Source organism: Erinaceus europaeus, chromosome 20, assembly GCF_950295315.1.
Source record: "Erinaceus europaeus chromosome 20, mEriEur2.1, whole genome shotgun sequence".
NCBI classification, from domain to species: Eukaryota; Metazoa; Chordata; class Mammalia; order Eulipotyphla; family Erinaceidae; genus Erinaceus; species Erinaceus europaeus.
Genome location: NC_080181.1, coordinates 20,471,467 through 20,490,979, shown reverse-complemented (window position 1 = coordinate 20,490,979; position 19,513 = coordinate 20,471,467). Strand labels below are relative to the sequence as shown.

General features: G+C 42.0%; 2 long non-coding RNA genes across 3 annotated transcripts in view; one reads left to right on the top strand and one right to left on the bottom strand.

Annotated features, from left to right (window-relative positions):
- The window catches only part of LOC132535001 (uncharacterized), a 272,311-nt gene that overhangs the window by 141,156 nt on the left and 111,642 nt on the right, over positions 1 to 19,513 (top strand). The gene's annotated exons all lie outside the window — the stretch shown is intronic.
- LOC132535002 (uncharacterized) overlaps positions 17,183 to 19,513 on the bottom strand; it is a 240,501-nt gene continuing 238,170 nt past the window's right edge. For both annotated transcript variants that reach the window (XR_009546777.1, XR_009546778.1), the window contains one exon: positions 17,183 to 17,669. This is a non-coding gene — a long non-coding RNA (uncharacterized LOC132535002). The remainder of the gene's footprint in view (positions 17,670 to 19,513) is intronic.

The following is a 19,513-nucleotide window of genomic DNA, read 5'->3' as shown; positions in this document are numbered from 1 at the left end:
GGGGGTCTGACTGAGGTGGTCTGTGACTTGCAGAGCTAAATCTGCAGTCAGAAGTTTGGACTCAGTCCCTAACGTGCTCTTTCACAGCACTGCACGGCCTCCCTCCAAGGCAGCAAACTGCTGTGGGATTCCAGTGGTTCAGCCTGAATCCTGTCTCAGGGCCACTGAGGTCTCAGTTGCCTATCCCACAATCCTTTTCCCTAGTGCTGAAAACTAAAGCCCGTGAGGAAGAGGTGGGTGTCCTTCCTCCAGAAGGTTGACCAGTACCTTACTGCTTGTTGTCTTCCTGCCTGTTGGCTCCCTGGCTTCAGGGCTTGAGGGCTATATCACAACTTTGGGGTGGGGTTATCTGGGGGGCGCTGTCTATGGGTGGGCTTGGCCTGGCTTTTTCTGTACAGATCCTCCTGGCTGAACGTCTTTGTCATGGCCTTGTGTCTGGAAGCCTTTCTCTTGCCTCTCACCTCTGCACGCCCTTCCTCTGAACCCTGTCGTCTTTTTTTCCCTCCTCCCTCACCCTGTAAAATCTCTCTGTGCCAAGAGGATCTATTGTTAGTCCTTTGTGTCTTGGGGTGAATTTAAGTCATTTGGTTTCTCCCTCCAGCGTGAGTTGTAATTCTCCATTAAGGAACCAAAGCTGTAAGTAACCCTTGGAAGGAGAGGAGGCTGGGGAGTAGGGGAGTGATAGAATCTGAGTTGTGGTAAGGACAGAGACAGCACACAGTTTTGAAAGATAACAGCTGTTACATGATGGTTTCTTCTTTTTAAAAATTTGTAATGAGGGAAGACAGAAAATGTAAATGGGCTGACCTTTTCCTGTGTGTCAAACTCTGTGCCTTGTGCTTTTAGAAATGCTACTTCATTTAATCCTCACAGTGACTCTGGGGTAGGTATGATGAGTCCTGCTTAATGGATGGCAGAGCTGAGGTCAACCACATGTACCTCCAGGGCCGTGCAAAAGCAGAAGGAATTGATTTCTGGTGAATTCCTGGCTTGTGCTTGATCACAGAATTATATAATCTCATTCATTCTTAAAGCACTACCCATATGGAATATTCATGCATGTGCTCCCCCCGCCCCCACTCTGCTCCACAGCAGTGCTCAACTCAGGTTTATGGTGGTGCTGGGGATTAAACCTATGGCCTTTGGTGCCACAGGCAGTCAGTCTTTCTGTATAACCATCATGCTACCTTCCCAGCTCCATTTCCATAAAATGAGAAAACAAGCTCCGTGCAAGTGACCTTTCTAAGACTCTGTGATTTGGGAAATGTCCTTGACATATAACAGTATTGTATCTTCTACCATGGAACTTACTTCACAATACTTAGAACTGCTCACAGACCAAGTGAAAGTGCTTCACACACCTATTGAAGACACAAAGCGAGAATTAAGGGGAGACAGCTAGGAAGTTAACTCACTTGGTTCAGGGTCAGTGGATGGAAGGACCCCAGTCCCTAAATCATGGGTCACACCATTATTGTTTATCCCCCTTTCCCTACTACAGGGGCCTTCTCTGCTGTGGTTATAGTGATCAACACTGAGAATTGGGTAAGAGGACCCCAAGCCCTAGAGGTCCTTTGGGTCAAAGCAAACATTTGTTCTGTGTCAGCAGGAATTCAAGACAAGAGCCCTTGTGCTTGGCCAAAGCCACAGCTTGCTAACATTTGATACCTTGTTAGCATATCTTACAGATTACTAATGTATCTATAGCTAGCATCACTTATGAATTCTGCATGTTGCATAAACTACTTATCTAGATAGGCATCTTGTTTTATTAGCTTTTATTCCCCACCCCCTGCAACCCAAGTTATGACTGGAGCTTGGTGCCTGCATGATGAATCCACCATTCTTGGTGACCCTCCCTCCCTCCCTCTCTCCCTCCCTTCCTTCCTTCCTTCCTTCCTCCCCCCTCCCCCCCTCCCCTCCTCCCTCCTTCTCCCTCCTTTCCTTTCTTTCATATCACAGAAAAGAGAAATATTGACAGCGGGGGGAGGGGATAGAGAGAGTGAGAAAGGAAAACTACGTACAGCACTGTTTCGCCACTAATGAAGCTTTCCCCCTGCAGATGGGGAGCTAGGGCTTGAACCTGGGCCCTTATGCATGCTAATGTGTGTGTTCAACCAGGTGCACCACCACCCAGACTCCCATTTCTATATATTTGTACATATATATTATAAGGCATTGTATATGCACATTTATTTTCTGTTTATTTTGTTTTTAATTTTAATTTATCATGTTATATTTTTACTTGTTTATACTATTTATATGTATTACATATTTATAAGCTCCTTGTTTTCTATCAGTGCTGGCTTTAGTTATCTAGTATGATGTAAATTTTTCTCAAAAATACAGCTTAAATATGCATGTCTAAGAATATTTGTTAGTGAGAGAGCACCGGATCACCACTCTGGCACAGGCAGTTTGCCAGGGATCAAACTCCAATGTGAAACTTGTAAGTCCTCTGCTCTACTGCTGAGCTACCTCCAGGGCTACAGCAGTACACATGATTTACTCCCACAGTGGTGTGTGTGTGTGTGTGTGTGTGTGTGTATGTGCGTCTGAGATTTGGAAGCTGGCTGGCTGGTTCTGGCTCAGGCTGCAGTCAAAGTGTCACTGTAGGACTGCCATCCTCCACAGATGGATCTGGGACGAGATGCTATGATGCTACTGAAGTGGCTGGCAAGTTGGCCCTCAGGGTCTCAGCACACAAATATCTCCACACAGCTACTTGCATATGTCCATATGCCCCGGCACCAATCTTCCTAAAAAGCAGGTGATCCAAGAGAAAGCATTGTTGGGCTGGGAAGACGGCATAATGGCTATGCAAAAAGACTTTCACGCCTGAGACTCTGAGGTTCCAGGTTCAATCCCCAGCACCATCATAACCCAGAGCTGAGCAGTGCTCTGTCTCAGTCTATATTTCCCTTTGTAGCTCTCTCTCATTAATAAATAAAACATTTTTTAATTAAGCAGTGTCCTTTTTGCTGTGTCACCCCCTGGTCTTTATTGCTTTGGGCAGACTTTTTTTTTTTTTTCCTTCCAGAGAGAACAAGAGAGACAAAGATTCAGAGGGAGAGAAGGACAAATGCCACAGCCCTGAGTCTTTGCCCAGTGTGCTGGGGGCTAGACTTGAACCTGAGCTGCACGTATGGCATAGCAGGTCCCCTCCCAAGTTAGCTATCTTGCCAGCCTGCACAGTATATAGCATCAGAGGTCCTGACTGTCATTTCCATGATGTGCTCCTGAGTATACAGGGCAGCCTTAACAGAATGGGAAGGAACTATACCAGGAATCAAGTGTCAGGATCACTGGAGTCATCTTGGGGCAGGCTGCCTCAGTGAAACATTTGAGTTTCATCCATCTCACCATTGTCATCAGAACTGAAATGTCTGCTCAATAGGGTCACAATAAGCAGTACACACACACACACACACACACACACACACACACACACACACACACCCCTTGGTGAGATACAGAGCTGTGGAGTATGAGATGCATTCTCAGCTCTAACACAGCCCCTCTCAAGGATTACTTCCTGTAGAAGCTGCATTTGTCCCATAAGCTTAGGAAATGTGACTGGCCAGCATCTAGAGGAAGTCTTCAAACTTAAGATGAAACATAGCGCCTCTTACATCTAGGCAAGAACTAGAAAGCTCATTTTTGAATCTACCAGCCCTGTAAATCCTGTCCTCCCATAATGGTGACTTCCTACCACTTTTCATTGTGATGTTGTTTGGTGTGTTTGTCTCTGTTTTGCTTTCATTTGTGGCATTAAAATTTGCTTCTAGAGCTATCTTCTTTGAAGAAGAGGGATAGTGAAGAAAGGTCATTATTGAGTCATGCTTTATTTGTCCCAGAGTTTCTGATGATAAACTTTTTTCCAAGAAAGACATCTGATTTTTACCAATACTGTACAAGTGCACTGGGATCAGACACATGAAAATGGTGTGCTCAAGTTGCTTTGAGGCCTAGTTTTGCTAAGGCCTCCCTGGATTTCTTATAACTGGACAGTCTACCTTGTGGTTGTTCTAAATTATATTATATTAGTACATGGCATTTCTTCAAGACTCAGTGGATTCCCAGAGCTCTCTTCCTTTGAGCTGAGAAGCCCTGGGCATCAGTGGGTTGATTTTCATTTATTTATTACTTCCTTTTAATCTGCCTCCTCTATCAAAGGAAGGGGAATGGAGTGCACCTCTTCAGATGAGGTTCATGTGAAGTCTTGTCATTGTCACTCTTGAGTTTCTAGTGACCTTGGGAGATGGCTAACTGATAGTATTTTGTATTCCTCTTTGATCCCTGATACTATCTCTGTGATTGGACAAACTGTAGCAGACCCGGTCTAGAGACATGTGGTCAACTTTGTCATCTTAACTCCATAGCCATCAGTTTTGTCTCTTTATTTGGGTAGCTCAAATAAAGAAACACACTCACTCTCAGAAAGTGTTTGCTGGTCAGCATGGGCACATCTCCCTGTGGCACATAGTGGAATGGACTCTCAATACCCAGTCCAAGAACCTATCTGGACCTTGAATTGTGTGATGCTCGGCATGGGACTTTCAGGATTTTAGGCAGAACTGTCATGGTAGACTCCTTTTCCCAAGGAAGACTCAGCACTGATGCCTATTATTTTTATTTATTTATCTTTAATTTCTTATTATCTTAATTTGCTTATTGGAAAGAGACAGCTGGAAATTGAGAGGAAAGGGGGGATAGAGAGTGTGAGAGGCAGAGAGACACTAGCAGCCCTGCTTCACCACTTGTGAAGCTTTACCCCTGCAGGTGGGGACTCGAACCCACCTCCTTGTGCATTATAACATGTGCACTCAACCAGGTGTGCCACCACCCGCCCTCCCATTAACACCTATTATTTGTTTACTTGTCTTGAGCCTCTTCTACAGTGCCAGGTTTCAGATATGCCTTTGACATTTAAGTGCAAGCCCAAACATCAACAGGTCTTGAGTTGGTGTAAATGCTAGTGCAGTGAACCCTGTGTTGATGTCCTTGTTGATGTCCCTGTGTTGATGCATTATTCTTTCATTATACACCTGTGTCTTCAGCAACTTCCAGTAAGGTTTTTAAGGCTTTAGAAATTACCCCCTGATTTGTACTCAATCTGTCTGCTGCTATTAGTCTTAAGATATTCTTACATGGAAAGCTCACTTTCACCTAATAGGATATTTTACTACAATTGAGCATCTGTTTGATGGACATTAGGCCCATCTAATTTAGAAAAGCATTCAAATCTCATGTATTCCACATTTTAGTGTTTTATTTGGGTATGTCCAGTGTGGTCTAAAACAAAAATCTCAGCTGTGCCATAGATGTCTCTTTTAAGGTGGTAATAATGTAGAGGGGCATTTGCATCAACACATCCTTTCCACATGGTGGGGGCAGGCTGTCTCTTGGGCAGGAGCATGGTTAACATTTTGGGTTGAGAGTACCTTAATGACCTCTTCACAGATGTATATGGCTTTCAAGTTGGTGACTTCTGATGGGACTTATGCCCATTTGCCCCAGTTTTTTGATGGTTTACTGTAATATTCATAGTGGATTAGAAATGAGAGAAAGTATGTGTTATTTATCCAGGGAGTTTTCTGTGTGGGTATATTAGAATTCTAGTAGGATATGCTGGAGGCTCTGCATATGGTCATTACTAAGGTTGTCCACCTGTCCCTCTCTCCATCTCCTGCTGAATGGACTATGGTTAGTGGCCTCATTCACTGGTCCTCTCAGTAGGGAGGCATTTCTCATTAAGACCAAACTGCTTTGGCAGTGACATTTGTAGGAAGATATTAAGCTTATTGAATAGGTTAGTCTCCAACTCTATTATGATGATAATCACCAAAAATGACTCCTCTCATGCCAATATCTTTAGTATGAGTACCATGACTTGCATTATCTTATCCTCAGTCCTGACCCTTGTCTGCCCCTCACACATAGACAGTAGCAATTGAAAAATCCACTCTTTATTTTAAAACTATTTTCTTATTACAACAACTGCTAGCAATATGGGTCCGTTGAGAGTCCCTTTCCTCTGATACCTGTTGTCTTTATGACACTCTACTTTTTGTTGAGAGAAACAAATTACTGTGACCATGGAAGATTCTGACTCTGAATTTGACATTACTTTCTGGTTTATTTATTACCAAGGTGTCAGAGAGAGATGGAATTTCACATCATGACACCCTGTGATGCCTTCATGTCCATTTTTACTGATAGAACACTCATTTAACAGGTGCTCTGTTCAGTTTTGAGCAGGGGAAGAACACGAGGTGGACTTTCTACCTAGTCTACCACCTCCAAGCAGGTAACTGAAATGTTTGCTTCAAGAGCCAAGTATGCTATTGTCCCATCTTCCTGTCTGCTTCTGTCTGTAATTCCTGTCTTATCCATGCAGTAGACATCTTGAATGATCATCTTCTTAGTGTCTGCTGTCATCCAGATGAACAGGGTTTGGTTTAAAGAATAGGAGATTGGACTCCTGATTCTGTGATCTGGTCATGGACCCACATCAGTGGTTATTGTTATAATATCTCAATAGCCTGTGGAGAGGAATTCTGAGCTTCTAAACACTGGCAGTGTCTTGCTAATTTCCCTGCCATGGTACAAAGATTACATGTATTAACCTAAAGAGTCCTACTTCTTCCTTTTAGAGATGTCCTTTCATTTTCCACTCTACTGAGCATTATGTTTCTTGCTTTAGAACATGTGTTTGTGCATGTATATTTATTTTTCTACCATTTTTATATTTTCTACTGTTACTAAGAATTCAGCAAAAGGGGGAAACTTATCCTGCACCAATCTGCCATTGTGAGCCCACAGAAAGTGTGATTTCTTTTCAGACTCTCTCTTTGCTCCTTTATTGTGCAATCAACTTCTCTCCCCATCACCTAGTCATCTGAGTCCCTTTTTTTGTATTCAAAGACTCATGGATGTGCTCTCCCAAACAGTAGATTATATATTCCAGGCCTTCTTTCGCAGCCTGTGATAATTGGCAGGAGCTTTGAAATTTCCATCTTTCCTTTCATCCTCTTGCATTAAACTCATCTAGGGGGAGGGAGCTGTATAGAAACTTATACCCTTAATAATATGAATTACATCTCCTTCTTTCAAAGGCAGATGTGCTTGCTTTTTTAAAAAATATTTTTTATTTATGCTGGATAGAGATAGAGAAATTAAGAGCGAAAGAGGGGGTAGAGATAGATAGATAGATAGATAGATAGACCTGCAGCACTGTGTAGCCACTCCTGTAGGTGGGGGATAGGGCTTGAACTTGTGTCTTTGAGTACTGTAGTGTATGTGCTCATCCATGTGGGCCACTTCCCAGTCTTAGATGTGCTTGTTTTTAAGTTACATGTGTTTTTTTCCCCTCTCTACTACAAGTATAAGCATCATTGATCGAGTACTTCCGTACCAAGAACTATATAAAGAGGCTACCCACATTAGTTTACTTAGTTGTTGTAGCACCCTGATTGTAGGTGTTTCATTTGTTATACAGGTAGAAAACTGGGTTTAAGAGGGGTTAGAGAATTGTCTATGGTCTCAGGGCTATTGAAGGAGAGAAATGGGATTCAGCCTCGTGCATGTCAAACTTCATTCTAAACTTGTTTTTCTGTCTTGACAGTTAGTATTTTAGGCTTTGAAGGCCAAATATGGTCTCTGTTGTATGTTCTAATAAGCCATAAGTAGCAGAGCATTGGCCACATTTCAACCGCAGGCCAGAGCTTGCCAACCGTGCTAGAGAGGTCTGTCTTCAACCACCATGGCCAGGAGCAAGAGGCCAGATGGGGCACAAATCCATCTTGCTTGTGCCACACAGGTACCATAAATACCAGACATTGCAGCATGTAATGACTTAGAGGCCAGCACCACCAGTACTTTTCAGATAGTACAATGTTCCAGCTGGGCTTCTGCCTCTGCTTTCTGCAATGGGAATTAGGACAATAGACCTTAGGACTGTTTTCTATTTGTTTGCTTTCAATCTCTTTGTTCTATTATTTACTGATTTGGGTCCTTGGTTGAAGAGTGAATTCTGTGGCTCTTAACTCTTTTTCTGTAAGATTTTAGCAGCAACAACTTTGTGGTTCCTTCCTTCAGAGAGACCATTTTTTATCAGCCTGTGAACTGAGATGAGAAATGGTAGAAAGTTTAAGAGAATCAGGGCCTGGAATTCCACATTGCCCTGGCCAATAGATAACTGTTTAACATTTGCTATGGAACATTAGGGAGGTCATATCTGGATCATTTTTGTTTTTGACTAGAGCACTGCTCAACCCTGGCTATTGGTAGTGCCAGAGGTGGAACCAAGGACCTAACACATGTAAGTTCTGTGTATTACCAGGGCACATCTCCCAGGCTGAGAGTGTTTGCTATTGTGGTGCCAGTGAATGAACTGAGGGTCTCTCGCTGTGTGATAATACCAAGCTGCCTCCCCAGCCCACTTTTTATTCTATATATTTCAAGAGGGAGAGTGAGAGTGAGACAGACAGACAGAGACACCAGAGCCCCCTAGGAGCAGTGCATCATGCTGCCATATAGTGTCAGGGATCAGACCCAGCAGCTCACAACTCCTAGCCCCAGGGAGTCCATTTGCTAGGCAGATCTGTAACAGGTTAGAGCTTAAAGGTGACAGAGTCTGAATGTGAAAAAGAGTGACAGCGTGGATGTAGTGGACTGGAGGGACTTATTTCCTCGGCTAAGTCTGAGAGGGTCCGCCTGGGAGGGTGGTTGACAAGTTGGGTGATGCCTGCTAACAACAGGAGAGAAGGCCCAGGTCTGGTTGGGAGCAGGGTGCTGGACTTGTACTGAATGAATTCGGCATGAAGCTACTGAGTTCTCACATGGACATTCAGCAATTTTAAATATAAGCTCCAAACTAATAACTGCCAGACTAAAAGAGTTTTACATTTAGCTCCAGGACTACTGTGTGAGCCCTATAGGAAAAGTCTGTGCAGAGGTGTGTTTGGGGAGGTAAAGTTTCCCGTGCTCCTGGCTATACCATGAGTACAGTGGAAGACAAATATTGTGATGCAATAGATGGTTTGTGCAAACAAAAGATAAGAGCTTTTATTTTAAAAGTAGCATTCCTCCAGTATTTTATCCTGGAAAAGTGCAAGCACAGTGAATATCCATCTTCTTGTTACACAGACGCACAAATTATTCACCAGGTACATGTCCAGTGCACAAGGACCCACTTGCTTTGCAGGTGGTGAAGCAGCGCTTCATGTGTCTCTCTATCTCTCTTCCTATCTTTCCCTTTACCCTCTCAATTTCTGACAGTCTCTATCCAATGAATAAATAAAGATAATAATTAAACATTCTTAATTAAAAAAAAAGAAAAACCTCCTACTCTGATCTTACTACCTGTGTTTATTGTTGTTGTTTTTTTATTTAGATCTTTTGTGTGTTTGGTATTTGTTTTACTGACTGTGGTTAAGCCAATTTGATAACTTTCTCAAAGATTCTTCAGTTGTCCTACTGCCATTTGTTTTAAAAAGCCATCTTTTTTTTTTTTTTAGTGACTTGGGGTATCAACTTCATAGTAAACTAAACTTGCACATGTACTTGGATAATCTCTGCTCTTCTATTCCAGATCACTGGTCTGAATTTTATTTACTTTGTATTATGTTAGAACTATGACCTTTCTTTCTTATTGCTTCTACTTCCTTGGTGTAACGTGACCATCAACTCACTTTTATTGTTTTAGAGTAACTTCATGTTAGATGTGTTTTATGTATTCACTTTAGCACTTTGAGCACTTTGAGCTAACTTGATCTAAAGTTAACACTTTAGATGTGTTTTATGTATCCACCATAGCACTTTGAGCTAACTTGAAAGCCTCTTTGTTTTTAATGTATAAGTTAGTACTTTTGCATTTATTAATATTACCAATATACTTAACCATGACTTCATTATATTTTTTCAGTTTTTTTTACCATGAGTGTTATGTTGCATTTATTATATTTCTTTCTATCGTCTATTCTTTTATTGTCTTCCTTTGTTGTAACATTCAAGAATTTCTTATAGCACTTCATGTTATAGCCCCCTTTTTTCTTATCCTGACATCAACAATGTGGTTGTCAGTTTTAAATGCAACTTTTGACTTTATTCATTATGAGTGGACTTTACTTTCTTCTTTGTCTGTCACTTCCACATTGTTTTTACAATATGCATCATATCTACTATTTATATTTAGCATCTCCATGTGGTCTTCCATCCTTGACCCACCTTAGATTTGGTTTTGAGAGCAGCAAGTAAATGTATTCAGTGTTAGCTCTAAGTCCTTTCTTGAGGTTTCCCAGACATGTCTTGATTAGATAAAGTTTGACTTCTAGTAGATTCCTCAGAAGGGTTTGAATCTGAATACAGATTTCCTTTTACTTTTACACATTTAAAACTTTCCCACTAACCTTGATATTTGAAGGACAGTTTGATTGGATATGAGATTTTTTGCTTATAGTCTTTTCTTAACTTTTCTGAAACTATTGTTCTATTGTTGGCAAAAGTTGAGTAAGTCTGACTTCAGGTCTCTCAGATCTCAAAACTTGGGGAAAAAATTAAGTTTGTGTAAGGTATGTCTCAGACTTAAAGCATCTCAGTCAATTTCACCAACCACATAATCGGAGTATTTTAACATGAAAATTCAAGATTTGTCTTATTTCTAGAAAATTTTCTTGGATGCTAGATTTAAATATTTCTGTTCTAGTTTCCCTTCAGAGACTTCAATTATGTATGCTAGATTATCTTTCCTGTTTGCTATGTTGTTAACTTTTCTTCAGATTTATTTATTAACATAAAAGAGAGCAAACCAGGAGTCAGCCAGTCACGCAGCAGGTTGAGTGCACTGGCTCCCCACCTGCAGGGGAGTCGCTTCACTGGAAGTGAAGCAGGTCTGCAGGTGTCTGTTTTTCTCTTTCCCTCTCTGTCTTCCCCTCCTCTCTCCATTTCTTTCTCTTCTATAAAATTAATTGATTAATTAAAAAAATAAAAAAGGAGCAAACCAGAATATAACTGTCTTTTGCTGTGCTGGGGCTTGAACTCAGTAACTCATGTTTTTAAGTTCAAGGTTCTAGTTACTGTGCCATCTCCCGAGAGTCCAGTTTGTCTTTATATACCTTCTACATGTCATTTTGTTTTCTTGGTTATTATTTATGTAATGTATTTTTTATTTTTTTAATTAATATTTCTCCCTTGGGTTATTTATAATGTAAATTTCTATTTTGAAGATGATTTTGTAATATATATATATATATATATATTTTTTTTTTTTTGCCTGCTGGAACTTTTATGCCTGGGTTGTCCCATCATTCCTGGTAAACTCTTTTTTGTTTTGTTTTGTTTTTTTTCCCTTTGTTGATTTGAGATACAGACATAAAGAGAAACTAAGAGGATGAGAGATAGAAGGGAGACACCACAGCATGCTCCCCTGGCCATGTGGCTTCCCCTTGCATCATTTGGTGCTCCTTTCTGGTACCTAGGACTTAAGCCCACATCCCCAAATGTAGCCAAGTATGTACTGCACTGGGTGAACTTTGCCCTACCCTGCCCTTGTCTTTTCGATTACTAAGGTATAGTTAATTCTTACTTCATGTTTTTCACTCTCATTTGTTTAATTTTCTACTTTGAATTTTTTTATATGTGCTGCCTATCTAAAGATACTTAGTCCAGGTAGAGATGTTCTACTTTTTTCTACTTTAAGAATAGATATGGGGAAACAATTTCACCAATGACAATATTTAACATCTCACTTTGATTATATAGTAATTTTGCATAGGTATTCTCTGTTCATTTTGAAATATTTAGTTTTCCAAGGTTAGCAGTAACAATTGTGTATAGAGAAGGGAAATCTTAAAAGAATGCATATTTATTTATGTGGGGAGGAGGGGGAGTGGCTCAAGTACCTTCTAGGACTGAAGACATATCTTAGCTATAAAGTTTAAGACTAGTAATCCTGAGGTGTGTGTGTGTGTGTGTGTGTGTGTGTGTGTGTGTGTGTGTGTGTGTGTGTGTGTTTACCAGACATTGTTCAGCTCTAGCTTATGGTGGTGAGGGGGAATGAGCCTGGGAGCTCATTTTAATCCTAGACACTACCATGTCCCAGAACTGACTGGAGTTTCCCTCCCTCCCTCCTTCCCTCCAGGGTTATCACTGGGGCTCCATGTGGGCCTACACATCCACTGCTGGTGGCCAGTTTCTCCATTTGATTGGATAAGACAGAGAGAATTTGAGAGAGAAGGAAGAGATAGAGATAGATAGACAAACAGACAGACACCTGCATACCTGCTTCATTGCTCTAGAAGCTTCCCTGCTGCAGGTGGGGAGTGGAGACTCAAACCCAGATCCTTGCCCCCCAGATCCTTGCACTTAGTACTTTGTGTGCTTAATAAGGTGCACCCACCCCCTGCACGCCCCCACAGAATATAAAAATTGAAAATACAGTGCCCTCCTTTTGTGCTAGATAATGCAGCTTCTTCGCTCCATGGTATCTGAGCCAGGTTGGAGATCCTGCTGAGTTCACAGTCCTCTCCAGATTGCTGTCTTTCACCCTGCATGTGCACTTCAAGCTTCTTCTAGCTGAGTGCCCAGTAGTCATGCCTGGGCTCACCAAGTCTTCAGGATACGCTCATTATTCTCCCACTCTGGCTTTTTTTTTTTTTTTCTCTCCCCAGTGGCACATCACCCTGCATTTGTTTCTCCCTCCTCTAGGGTATATATTCTCCCAAAACTCTGCTGGTCTCATTAATTTTCTTCCTTGTGCATGAGCTTAGTTTTACAATATTCTTGGGTCATGAATAGTTTTATTTACTCTTAAGTTGAGTTTTATTATTTTTGAAGATATATGAATATATTTGGACTTAAGTAGCTACTGTTAATCCTGTTAGAACTTACTAAACTTTCCCCTTTGAAATAGGTATCATTAGAGATGACTTAGTTCAAAACCCATGAGAAACTTAGTCTAAGTGACAGCAAACAGTTTTTTCAGGGTCACATAGGAGTAGAGTCAAAACCACTGCCATATCTCTTTTCCATTCTGTAACAACAAACGCTCTTTCAAAACACAGATAATTCAAAACACAGATAATACATTATTGCTCCTATTCTGGAGGTACCAGACTCTGCAGGTCCAAACCTTGGCACCCCTTATGAAAGAACAGAGCAGCATTGGGGTCCCCTCTCTCTCTCTTCTCCTTTATCTCTCCATCCTCTCTCTTACAATGAAAAAGTAAACCTTTTTGAAAAACACAGAACAAGCATACTGTGGGGATCCCCAGAGTTGGACATCTAGGAGTCCTACACTTAACTTGTGTCCCAAAAGACTCCCAAATATGATAGCTATTCTGAATTGCTTGAAATTCCAATAGAAGCCCAACATCTATTGTCCTGGAATAATTTGTCTCCATCTTCTTATCTGTGGTTGTACAGGCAGGAAAAGGAGAAACTCTTAGGAGTCAGATCAAAACTAGAGTTTTGTTTGCTCATAGGAAGTTGAGAGGAAAAGAAAGAACAACACAAAATTTTCTCCTTCTTCTCCTCCAGAGTCCCTAGGAATTATTTTATCACCAATTTTTCATTTGCTTCTTATGTCTCTGGCAGAGAAACCATGAAGGAAGACTGTATATTCAAGGTTCAAAGTGTTGGCAAAGGCTCATTATTCAGTTCAGCAACATTAATGGTAAACCTAATATGTTCTGAACTCTCTTCTGGGCCTTGGGAGAAATAAAACAATCTTTGCCCACAGAGAGTCCACTGTAAAGTGGAACAAGTTTGCATACAGTATACGACCAGTGTGGTAAACACTGTAAGATATAAAAACTAATGAGTGTGGAGCTAGAGAAGCAGAAACAAAGATTCTGTCTTGCTAGAGAGATAGTATTTGGGTTGAGTTTTAAAGAATGAAATGCAGGAAAGGGTATTTCCTATTTAGTGAGCTAGAAGCAAATGTAGAATGACTAGAAGATTAGACTTGGCTGTGTACCAGAGGCTTGAGCTCCAACTTCACTTTCCTAGTGAAGGCACTAGGAAGTGGTGAAGTGTCTTAAGTAGGTCAGTGACAGGCTGAATTTTGTGTTTTAGAATATAGGGTGGATTGGAAGGGGCATGCCTGGAAGTAGAGAGATGAATTAGAAGGCCCCTGTCATAGAACTGAAAGATAGTAAAGACCTATACCTTGATCATTTCCAAGTGTCTGTCTTCACTCTTTCCTACAATCACTGCCTACTGGAAGTTCCTTAACCCCTCCCCACCCCCACCAGCTTGTTCTAACCAAGATACCATTTCCTCTACTTCTCTGTCATCCCAGACATCCATAAAAACTCAAATATTTAAATATCTCTCTCAACCCCAGTTGTCTCTACTTCGCTGAAGACAAGAAGATAATCAAACAAAATTAAGGAGTCAGTGAATTAGAGGTACCAAAGAGGTTACAGAAGTAGTGAATGTTTAGGTACAATTCACTGTGCCCATCATCAGAGTCCTGGTTTTCTTCCCCCATTCCCATCAAGTCCATGAAATTGTTTGGCAACTATTTTAAAAGTCCCTTTGTTTTGGTAGTCTGTATTCCATATATAAGCAAAATTATTCAGTAGTTCTCTTTGGAGCCAATGTGTTGTTTGAAGCTAAGGTTTTAGAGAGACTGGAGGTCTTGTTGATGAGGAGGTCGTGGTGTGACCATGTGAATGAGGGCCAAGGGGGAGGGTAGAGCATTACTGCTGCAGATGGAGAAGCTAAAAAACTCAGAGGCAAGACCAGGGATATGACTGAATGGTAAAGCATATACTTTTATGGGCTCAATCCATAATACCAGCAAACAAGCAAACAAACAAACAAAAACAAAACAAGGAGAGAGAAAAAGAAACTGAGAAAAGAGTATTAGATGGTACATCAGTCTGGATATTGATCCCCAGTGATAATGATGGTAGTAGCAGTAGTTACAGTTGTATAGTAGAGAGATTTCTGCATTCTACTAAACAGCCATGATCCCACACTAGGGTGAACTAGGGCAAACTAACTTCTGTTCTTTGTCCATGCACAAACCACTTTACTAGGGTGAACTAACTTCTGTTCACTAGGGCGAACAAACTTCTGTTCTTTGCCCATGCACAAACCACATTACTCTTTTTCTTTTTCCATATTACTCTTGGTATCTGGTATGAGGTATTAAAATTATCAGTAAATGAAAGGAAGCAACTACAAGTAATAATGAGGCAGTAAGAGGTCATGCTCACACTTAGATGATAACTGCATCCCAGATGCATGTACAAATACTATAACCTAATGCTGGCCTATTGTCCTGGCCAGGATCTGACAGGGACCTCACCTGCTATGAACTACTCCTGTCCCCGTCGGACTCTTCTGTCATTTAGGACACCTCAGCACTTGTCTTTCTCTAAGAACTCAAACTCAGCTCTGATTTCTGGTTGAAAACTTCTGAGTGAGAGGGAAAGTTGTCAAAGATGTTGGAGATCAAGATTCCCATTGTGGATTTCAGTGGCATATTCTTTGCTGAAATTGTTCCTCAACCAAGTATCCTCTCCTTTTTCTTTTCTCTGGAGAGTTTAGACAGCAACAAGAATGTGCCCAAAGTTGGACCCCCCCCCCCCCCGCTCTTTAGTGATTTTTGTATTATAAGAAAATTTTCTGGGAGTTTCTTCTCCCTTTGGTGAGTTTTCCATTTATGTCTTCTCTTTTAGGCCTTCAAATCAATATGCTTCACTTCTGCTTCTCTTGCCCTTATCTGAGAAGGACTAGAGTCAGCCAAAGGACTTTATAGTTCAGATCCATAATCATGTTCTGGGTATATATGAACTTCCATGTATGGATGGAAGTGGGGATGATGACTGCTGGTGGTATTGGGTTGGAGAAGAATTTATGGTGGGGTTAGAATGGAGAGATATCAGGGACCATTTCAAATCCACTGGAGATGGGAAAAGGAACATACAGATAAATAATAACATGTTAAAAGTGACGCACTTATCTTCAAACATGGTCTGGTTTTTACTCCCATGGGAGTAACTATTGAGACTATGAATGGGGCCAGACTCTCTGAAGAAGAGTGGAGCTAGGAGGGCTGAGTGCTGCTCTCTAGATCTTGAGAAACTTCCATACTTGAATGTAAGAAGGGAAGAGAGCATTGATCAGAGTGTGACGGAGACCACAATATTATTTCCAAGGTCAGCAGAAGAGAAAAAGAATTTCAAAAATCAGTGATTAGTGCCAGCAGCACCAAAAGTTGTTGAGGAATCTTAGAGTAATCTCTGGCCTGGGGAGATATTTTTCTAACAAAGTAGATGCTCATCAGGGAGATTGGGCCAGTGGGCAGGATGGGGAATGTGGCATGAGGGTAGCAATTAAGAAAAAGGTATGGTTTTACAGTGAGAAGAAAGAGTTGAAGTCTTCATTTTTTTAGTCTTCCATATCCCTGGGAAGGAAATGAAAACACCAGGAGCTAAGTCTACTTTCACTGGGTCAGACTTCCTAGGGGGTCTCTGTGAAAATAACAAACCCCAACTTCCTAAGATTAATTGCTAAATTCTCTTTTTGGCTAAGTTTGAATATGAATCTTCAAAGGCAGTAAAATAGTTATGGGGTCTATGTTTGTATTATACCCAGCAACCATCCTTCACACACATTCATGTGCTGAAACCCTGATCCCCAGTGTGACGGTATCTGGAGATGTGTCCATTGGGAGGTGACTAGGTAAAAGGGCGGGGCCTCTGTGATGGGATTAGCATCCTAATCAGAAGAGACTTCAACTTCTTCTTACTCTGCCATCCAGACAGTGACGCTGCAGTCTTTGTCTCTCCTCCATTTGAGTCTTTAAACTCTGTATTCCCAGATTATGATGGGCTTTCTGTTGATAGGCTGTCCTGAGCATTGGTACATTCATGGGGCAGACAGTTGTTTCCTGCTCTCCAGCCATGGCAAATTGCTGACTGTTGGCACTGCTGATGAAATAAGTAGGGCCTCTGCCACCCCAGCTTCTATTACTTTTTAATATGAGTTACTTTAATAGGAAGACTTAAATGCTTCTTTCTATTGCTTTGCCTCAGCACTTCTGGGGTCATAAATTCTTCTCCCTCTTGTCTGCTATTACGGGCATATCAATCCTTTCTAGTTCTGTGAGCACTAAAATTGAAAGAAAACAAGGTTGTGGCTTTATGCATTTTTAATTTAACAAAATCCCAGCTTTGAAGTTTAAAGAAACAATGCTGGTGGCAGAGTAGCGTGGCCACCAGGAAAGGCTTGGGAGAGGCCAGATCAATGGGAGCTTTGCAGGCAGCCAGCTCCTACCTTAATCTTCCTGAGCACTCAGCTGACTGAGTGCACACTTGTTATGAATTCCAACCAGCTTGTGGCTCTGTCCTCCATGCCCCTCCTCTCTTCTGTCTCCCTATCAAGAGAATACAGAAGCTGACTGCGATGGGAGAGCCTGCATTCTCAGCCTTGCAGAAGCATCCGTTGCATCATGTGCTTGATCCTTGTGGCTCCAGGTTGAAATGTTTAGTTACATGCAAGACACTGATGGAAAGAGAGTGTCTTCATCCTTCAAACACTCTCTTTAATGAAATTCTCTTCAGTCAGTTCCAGGGTCTCAGAAGACCACCCCTTAGGAAGTCCTTCTTCACCCCTGGCTGCATCCCACTCTGGCAGCAAGGGCCTATGATTCCCTGGAGGTGGGAAAAGGTGCAAGTTGGCATGAGGCCCAAGAAAGAACAGAATAAAATGTCCCTCTAGGCATTGCCCAGAGGCATGATTAACACTACCGCTCATCAGCATAAAATATATTCAATTATGAGGGATTAAGAGGCTTGGGAAAGCAAAATGCTCAAGCAGATGAAATATGAGCATATTAGTAGGAATCAGTGCCCCAGGACATCAGAGACTGGTACAGCCTCCAGGTGGGAGCGCCTGTCAGATGATGGGAGTCTAGTCCCAGGGAGAGCTGCTTCCCAGATGCTGAGTTCTAGAGAGGACCTGCCCTGTTAGGAGGGGCTGAGGCTAGAGAGACACAGTTGGTCTTGTGTGGCTACAGTCACTACATAAGGCAAAATGCTCTGCAAGGACCATTGTCTTCCTTATAGCAGTAGCTGTGCAAGTAAACAGCTCAAAGGGGCTCCAGGGTGGGCTGAGCACTGAGCAGGTGCTCAGATATCACAAGGCAGGTGATATCTTGGTATCCAAATCCCCTCCTATGGGGGGTCTTATGGATTTACACAGCTTGTGCAGGGAGGAGAATGGGAAAGCTTACTGTGTCTGTGGGGAGTGGAACTGATGGCCCCCAAGCAACAAGTAGAGAATCAAAAGAGTGGCAAAAACCAGCCTTCAGAATACAGAGTAGTGAACACGGAACCAGGACAAGAAGACTACCACTGAATGGAAGACCAACTGCCCAAGGATTTGCAGCACTTTCTGTTGGTCCAGCCCTGTGACTCCTCATTCTTGAGGAATAGCACAGAAAAGAACTGGACTGAAGCCAGAGCTGGGGTATTTGGGTAGTGGGAGAGGACTGGTGTTGAAAAAGCAGTGATGGTGATACCCGATGCTTTATCCTCTCATGAGGCACAGAACAGGTTACAGGTTTTAGATGATGCCAGAGCAGAACCCCCAGAAATAAAAGGAGATACCCAAGATTAGAGCTTATTGTTGGAAAACAGTGTTGTGATGCAGAAAATAACCTTTAGCTTCAAGAAGACTTGGGCTTGAACCCTGATTCTTGCATGCACTCAGCTATGTGACTTGAATGACTTAGCTGCCTTTCTTGGCCTCCCTGGCTTCATGAATAGTATGGGAAGCATAATTATGCCCTTCTCATAAGGATGTAATCCATTTATAAATTTACTCACTTGACAAATATGTATTGAGTTTTCTTTACAAGAAAAGCACCTAATAGGTCTTAGGAATGAACAAAGCCACCCTCAGAGGACAAGTCAGGTTAACAAACATCCATAATCTGGGAAGAAAGCAGTAACAAAAGTAGGGGTAGACCCCCTTCTGCCTCTGCGATGTACGGTCCAAGTATGGAGCAGGTGGAAGGAAGTTCTAAAATAGAACTAAGATCCTTCACTCTCTAAGAGTTGGCACGATATGACTGTGATGACTTAAAAATACATCTCTCTAAAGAAGCAGAATAAAAGCATGGGAGAGGGAGATCACTGAGATAATAAACATATAAAGCATTTTTCTTGGTCCCCAAGTCGCCACATCCAGTTGTAGGACCAGAATTTAGAATAGTTAGTTTCCAGGTGTGTGCTGCTTTGTCAGAGGTGGTGCAAGTAGCAGGGAGGACAGGAGCTATTTGCCCTAACCCAGCCCCCCTGAGTCACACCCACTCAGATTGTAAACCCCTCAACACAGGGGAGGCAGGGTCAGCTCTTGAAATCCAGTTGGGCCAATAAGACTGATGGCACCCTGGGGTGGAGGTCTGTTCACTCAGGAGCTGGGTGATGGCAGCAGGCATGGGGCCCTTTCATATCCAGCAGAAGAGGAAATTAGTCAGACCCCTTTAGGCTAT